At 33.2% G+C, this 7413-nt stretch overlaps 1 long non-coding RNA gene across 2 annotated transcripts in view; it reads right to left on the bottom strand.

Annotated features, from left to right (window-relative positions):
- Positions 1-1677: 1677 nt before the first annotated feature.
- The window catches only part of LOC140698245 (uncharacterized), a 30043-nt gene continuing 24307 nt past the window's right edge, over positions 1678-7413 (bottom strand). For both annotated transcript variants that reach the window (XR_012075888.1, XR_012075891.1), the window contains 3 exons: positions 7245-7308; positions 3834-3961; positions 1678-1993 (listed from right to left, as the gene is read on the bottom strand). This is a non-coding gene — a long non-coding RNA (uncharacterized lncRNA). The remainder of the gene's footprint in view (positions 1994-3833; positions 3962-7244; positions 7309-7413) is intronic.

The following is a 7413-nucleotide window of genomic DNA, read 5'->3' as shown; positions in this document are numbered from 1 at the left end:
TCTTTCAGATAGTCATTCAGTAAAAGATAGTTCAACCAACCATAATCCATACAATCACAGTCTTATTGGCAGACTAAATACTGAAATCTGACACTAATTGAGATGAAGTTTTACACTTATTTCATCTCCTATTGCCTGGAGCTTATCTCCACCTTTATCCAGCTAAATTTTAAACTCCATCATGATAAATATGAGTTTCCCTTTTCCTTTTGATACCCTCATATAGCTCCTTACATTGAAATTGTGTTTTCTAAAGCACTTGGTTTTATTTTTATTGTTTTAATAGATTAATTCACATCGTCTTTGCTAGTTCCCTTAAGTTGTAACCAAGGTTATTAAATCACTAGTTGAAAATCCTACCTTTGTTATCCTAAAACTTCAATAACCAATTTTCAAATGATAATCTCTTGCTCCCACTTTGAATTAATGGATATCATCACCCCTTAAAAAGAGAAATGGAAAAATTCCATCAGTAGACCACAGTAACAGTATGCAGACTTCCGCTCTGCTTTATTTTTTCAAACCCTTTGAATCCCCTGATCCCCAGTTTCGGAGTGTGCAGTCTTCTGCGGTGCCTTCTATTTTCTTCCTCTCCCTAGTCCGTCAAATCCGGAAAGGCAAAACTGAGAACTAGTGAGAGGTTTCATTTCATGTGCATTTCCTCTAGGAGTATCTCTGCCATTGTCACTCTCATAAATCCCCATTTTCTCATGGGAGAAAAGATTTTCTCTTCCATAAAGCATGTTCAGCCCTTCACAGGCTTCAGATTTTCAAGTATCTCAGGCTTCTCTGATACGGCCTTTTGCCAGTGTCAGGCCCATGGTTCTATTTTTGCACAACTTTTGAGATTTCGTAGAGAATGAAGCTGAGAGGTGAGAAGGTTTCTTCTCCATGCACCCAAAAATAATGGTATCTGGAACTCTCTAAGCATCCTTTGTCTACCGTGGAATGCTGGAGCCAGCTGGCACTAGCCTACAAGTGGTAAGAGCCAATTTTCAAATGTTACGGAATTTTGTGAGCCAGTCAAACTGGGAGTATTTACTCCATGTGAATCACTACCCCTGCCTTTCAAACTAGTTGTTGAATCTGCACTGACTTTTCGGCTGTATGAGAGGCTACCTGGGGCAAGAAACTTAACGTTCCTGGAAGTTCTTTTATCTAGCTGAGAGCGTATACTAGAAAACACCAAAATTCTTTAAATAGGTCTTAACAAGGAATTTTAGTTTTACTTTTATCTTTAACTACTGCACTGTGGGCAGCTCTTACTTGGAGATTTTTTTTTTCGTAGACTGGGAAGAACAGTTTTATTTTTTAATCCAGTTGGTCCTGCCTGCAACTAAGAAAAGCCAGCTACCGTTTCCTTCATTTTGCCAGAACTGTCTTTAGCAAGGTACATAATCAACTTGGTAACGTTTCTGTTTGTCCAAGTTATGCACCAGGCAAACATTTTTGCTACCTTTTTTTTTTTTACCCATTGTGTGGCACATGTTAGCTTTTGATCTAACTTTGAATGCTGTTGTTCTCACTATTCTGTCCGCCTGTAACTATGATCAGTGTGCTGCCCTTTCCAACTCCACCTGCTGCACAATCCCAAAGTCACTGACACAGATTTTATTCTGAGAACAGCACCAATTTCAATTATCCATTGCTGTATAACAAATCAACTCAAAACCGTCATGACTTGGAAAAGAAGTGGTTTATTAGTTCTCATGATTCTGTGAGAAGCTAGCTGGGTGATTCTCTGTTGGTTCTATCTGGGCCCAGACAGGTGGCCAGATGAAAGTTTCAAGATGGCTTTACTTACAACTTCTGTAGTTTGTGCTGCCAGCCAACAAGGTGTGTCTTGGTTCTCTTCCACATAGCCTTTATTCTCTTGTACGTGATTCAGCAAACATTTTCTGTGACGGGCCAGGTAGTAAATATTTCAGGTTTTGTGGGGCACAGGATCTCTGGGTCATCAGATCTCAATCCTACCATTGTGGTGTGAAAACAGCTATAGAAAATATGTAAACAAATTGAGCATGTCCCAATAAAACTTTATTTATAAAAACATATGTAGCAAACCAGGTTTGGTTAAGAGGCAATACTTTTCCTCTTCCTCTTCTAGGAAGCTATTCTGGCCCTACTTGACAGTCTCAGGGCAGCATTCCAAGAGAAAAAGCTCTGATGTGCTTCTCAAACCTCTGTTTGTTTCGTATTATCCTATTGGGCTAAATAAATCATATGACCAAGCTCCAAATAAGATATGAGAGAACTGAAACAGGATATGGATACGGAGAGGCATGCTTTTGTGAGGACCATTAATAAAATAGCGGTCTACCAGTAATCAGCCAAAGGTAGTTATTTTTATAATTTTATTTAAATTATTCTTTAAATAAATTATTGTCCTTAAGATCTCCATCAACATATATTGCAGCAATATTTTATTCCATGTATGTGTGATATGTGTTTTAATGGTGGTCTTTACAAAATGGCAATACATAATGTTAATATTCATTCATATATTAAACTTAACATATGCTTAATACATTAACATATGCTTACTGTAAATTCCTATTTAAGCATATATATGGCAAGCTATCATTAAGGACCAACGTTTCTGGATAATGTACTGTCGTCATTGTCTAAATCTCAATAGTATGTCTACTATGAAATTAAAATTTATGTCGATTGAACTTTTAAATTTTTTTCTCAAAGTTTAAATAATATATTATCACCTAAGACAGGAGTTGGCAAGCTTTATGTGCAAAAGGCCAAAGAGTAAATATTTTAAGATAGTGGAACATATGGTCTCTGTCACATGTTTTTCTTGTTTTTGTTTTGTTTTCTACTTTATAACCTTTTGCTACTGTAAAAAACATTCTTAGCTTTCAAGTCATACATAGCCAGACCACAAATGAAGCCTTTCAGACTATAATTTGCTGACCCATGGTAAAAAAAAAAAAAAAAAAAAATTCTTCCTCTCCATGTCTAGTTATCTCAATTTTAAGCAATAAAGGAAGATTGATAACCCTACTTATTATAAATTGATTATTTCTATTTCATAAAAGAATATGTACACATACATATATACATATGCATATATATCATGGTTTTATTTAAACTTAGAGATAAGTGTTTTTATCAAAATACTTACTTTACAGAGTAAGTCTATTAAATATTCATTTAAAGTGATATATTTTGCCTTAAATTAGAATCTGGAAAATGGCAACTTCAGATGTTTCCCTTTGTGTGTAAATTATTTAAGTCTGTGTCTGCTCTTATTACACTCCAGAGTCTTTTCCTTGACACCTCACGTATTTGTGGTAGTCACCCATCTTATACAGGCATTTGAATTTGCAATTCCTGCTATAAATGGGCAATAATTCCTCGATTGAAACAATTTGATGCCTTTCTATTTCTCTCTGGGTAAAACCACGCATCCAATTTGTTTTTTCCCCATCTGATGTCCATTGAAGCTGTCAAAGGCTTCTATCCATTCTTGTGTTTCGTCCACACTGGAATTCCTTTAGTTTTTCTAATATGCTTTGCAACCCGCATTCCTCTTGTCTTCGAACAGCCCTGTACTTATTTGTTTTTCTAGTTACATTCTACTCTCCATATCTCAGCACAATCCCCACAATTTCAGAAATAGTCCTCTGATAACCCAAAGAATGTAAATAATAGTAATATTTAATTATTAATAGCATTAGTAAATATTCATTTCCTCTTACTAAGGACCGGTGTTTGCAGTACTATATTTGCATGAACTCATTCCAGCAAAATCCCTAAGCACTTGACACTATAGCCTCGTTTTTCATGAAGTGAGGTTAAAAAAAATGTGACAAAGTTACCTTCCCAGGTTTTGTGGGTGGTAATTCAAGTTTTGAGCTAGAGGTCAGGTTTTGGGGTTCATGATCTTACTCCTACTTGGGCCGTCATCATCTTTTTCTTTATCTTCAAAGCAGCAGTAGTGGACTTTCTAAAAAGCCAAGTGATAACAATAACTAAGAGAACTAACATAAATCAAGAGCTTACAATGTTAAGCTCCCAGTGATAAATACATTCTATGAATATTTTACTTCGTCTCTACAAGAACACTCCTGAAACTGGTTTTTAGTAAAGGGAAAAAGTAATGATCCTTTGGTACCTTGGTAATTTTCTTTTTTTTTTTTTCTCAAAGACTTCCCATCATTATAGGAAAGCAAAACACTTAATCTCTGTTTTTTTGTTTTGTTTTACTTTCTTAAATATAGTGATGTTTGCTTTTAATTCACCTTAGCCACTCAGATTAATGTCACATGTTAGATCTTATCCTTACCAATAACTAGCATCTTTTATATCTCAAATTCTTCACAGAAGCCTTAAAAAAAATCTCCAACTCCAGAAGAATATTTTCTTTACTTTCTCCATACATTTTCCTAAGCAAGTGAAATTTGATAGATTAAAGCCCGTTTTAAAGCTGACAGTTTCACCCTAAATTTACAATCACAAAATTCAGCTTAACATTTGGTACTTCTTACACCATATTACATGTGACATAGTATAATATCATTTGAAAATTGTTTCCTTTAGTTAGGCATATTGCAGTCTCTAGAGTTGTGTGGCAGCCATGAATCACATGTGTCTGTTTAAGTTTATATTGGTTAAAACTAAATAATTTAACCATTCATTTTCTTAATTGTATTTGCCACATCCCAGTTTGTATAATTGCATATGTAGCTGGTGGCTATCATACTGAGCAGTGAGGACTGTAAAACATCCCCGTCAGCACAGAAAGTGTTTCTGGATAGCACTGCTCTAGGATAACTACTATATAATAAATTAAGGAATTATAATTTAAAGCCAATAAAGATAATTTGTAAAGAAACACTTAGAAATTCTCAGTTATACCAAGAAGTGCCAAGGAAATTAGTAAAAAGAATCCAAAAATATGTCCAAATAATTGAATAATCCTTCTTAAGTAATTGAAAGAAAAAGTAAAAAAACACAAATGCATAAAACATATCAACAATGGTCTCAAAAACCTAACCCAGTTCACATTTATTCACTAAATGTAATGACTTCTGACAACTCATTCATTTCACGAATATATGCAACATTCACCAAAATAGATAAATACTCCCCATATAGACTACATATACTAACTAGGGCATCAAAACATGTCTCAGTGCATTTTAAAGGACTGAAATAATGCACCATATGTTCTTGAACAATGATAGTAACAGAATAAAATCAGTATCAATATGTAGAAATATCCCCAGATAATAATGCATTAGTCAAATAATAAACCACTCTGGATATTATAAAACATTTCCAACTGAATGGACATAAATACAATCTGTTGAAAGATGTGAGATGCAGCAAAGACAGTGCTTATTGGGAAATGTAGGGATTTAAACAGTTGTACCAGAGGAAAAAAATGAATTAAATAATAAAGTTTAAAATCAATAAGATAGTTTCTCATCTTTAGAAAGAGTAAATGATGCTCAAAATAAGAAGACAAGAAAGAATAAAGATAAAATTTGAAGATAATAAAATGTTAAACAAAAAAAATCAATGAAAGGAAAAACTTAACTTTTTGAAAAGAAAAATAAGATTGATAAACTGTGGCAAGATTAAGATTTAGAAGAGAGAAAACAACACATATTTCCAAAATCAGAAGTGAGCCAGTAACTGTCATTTGATAAGGTACAGAATTTTAACCATTTTAATGTAAACCACACACACTAGCACACACACAACATTGTGCCTAAAAATTCAACATCTCTGAGGAAGAAAGTAAATTATTTGAAAAATACAACTAACCAAAAAATTACATAATGAAACCTAAAAATCTAAGTAGCATTTTATCATCTATCATATAAACTTGAGTTTATAGTAAAAAAATTCTTCCAAAAAGAAAATTTCAAATCAGATGAAACTACCTAATGTTTAAGAGAAAAACAAAATTGAGCTTACACAAACTCTTTCAAAAAAAGGACAAAAAGTGTTTATCAAGTAATTTTACTGACATAGTCGTAACTCAGCTACCAAAGTCTGATAAGCATATTACAAGAAAAGAAAATTATAGACCAGTATCTTTCATAAACTTAGATGTGCATAGCAAAATATTACCAACTATATACCTGCAATATAGAGGATAATATACTATGTCTATATAAGGTTTATCCCACTCAACATTGGTTTAAAAATGTTTTAAAGATGAATGGATATAATTGAGTACATTAAGGAAAATTTGTAAAAGAATAATTATAAAATATAATTACCTTAATAGGAACAGAAAATAGTAGGACAGGTAAGACTCCATTTATGATTAAACATTGTTAGCAAATCAGTAATAGAAGAGAACATTTTCAATATAAATCAAGGGTGTGTAAGAAAATCAGATACCCATCATCATCCTTTATGTTAAAACTTCACACTTTTCCTATTTATTTGAGCACAAGGCAAAGAAATCTGTTTTCACCATGCTCACTAATATTTTACCAAATGTCATAGTGCAATTCAGCAAAACAAAAAGAGGCAGAAAGCACACTGTCTTTATTTTCAGAAGGTATGTTGAGTAGATTTGACACCAAAAGCGCAGGCAACAAAAACAAAAGTAGATAAAAGGGACTACGTCAAACTAAAAGGCTTCTGTGCAGCAATGGAAATAGTGAACAGAATGGAAAGGCAGCCTATAGAATGAAGAAATATTTTCAAGCTATATATATATAAAATAATGCAAGTTTCAACTATGTGATATCATTTATAAATTCTAACATGGATGCAAATTAAAAGACTGACAATGTCATGGCACTATTATATAGGGGCAGGATTGCAAAGCCAAATGTAACTTTGCATACATAACTGAAGTGTAAAATGGAACCAACGACATGAAAATGCTTGTCACTTTCTTATCAAGTACATAGACAACTACTCTAACAATTAGCCATCTAACTTCTAAATATCTGCTGAAAGAAATGAAGCCATGTATCCATAAAACACTTGTATAAAAATGGTGTTAACATCCAGTTTCTTAACATAGCTCAAATCTGGAAAGAAATGTGTGCGTCAACAGGAGTACATGTATCAACAGGAAGATGATTAAATGGGTACTTTCCTACCATTCACTAGTGCTTAGCAATGAAAAATAATAAACAAATGAAGAATATAATGATATTCATGAATTTGAAAAGCTGTATGTTGAGGGGGTAAAAAAAAGCCTGGTATAAAATACATGATTCAGTTTTTTACGAAGGCCCAGCAACTATAACACTTACCTATTGTGACAGAAATCAGAAATTGAAACTGGTAGCTTCTTTGTGGGGATTCTGAAGAAATGAACTAAAAAAGAAATGCGAAGAAGTTTCTATAACTTAATTTAGGTATTGTTTAGATCAGTGACTCTATAACTTAATCTGACAGTTGTTTACATCCATAATGATAATC

Source organism: Vicugna pacos, chromosome 1 (assembly GCF_048564905.1).
Source record: "Vicugna pacos chromosome 1, VicPac4, whole genome shotgun sequence".
In the NCBI taxonomy this organism is placed as follows: domain Eukaryota; kingdom Metazoa; phylum Chordata; class Mammalia; order Artiodactyla; family Camelidae; genus Vicugna; species Vicugna pacos.
This window is presented reverse-complemented; position numbering and strand designations above follow the sequence as displayed.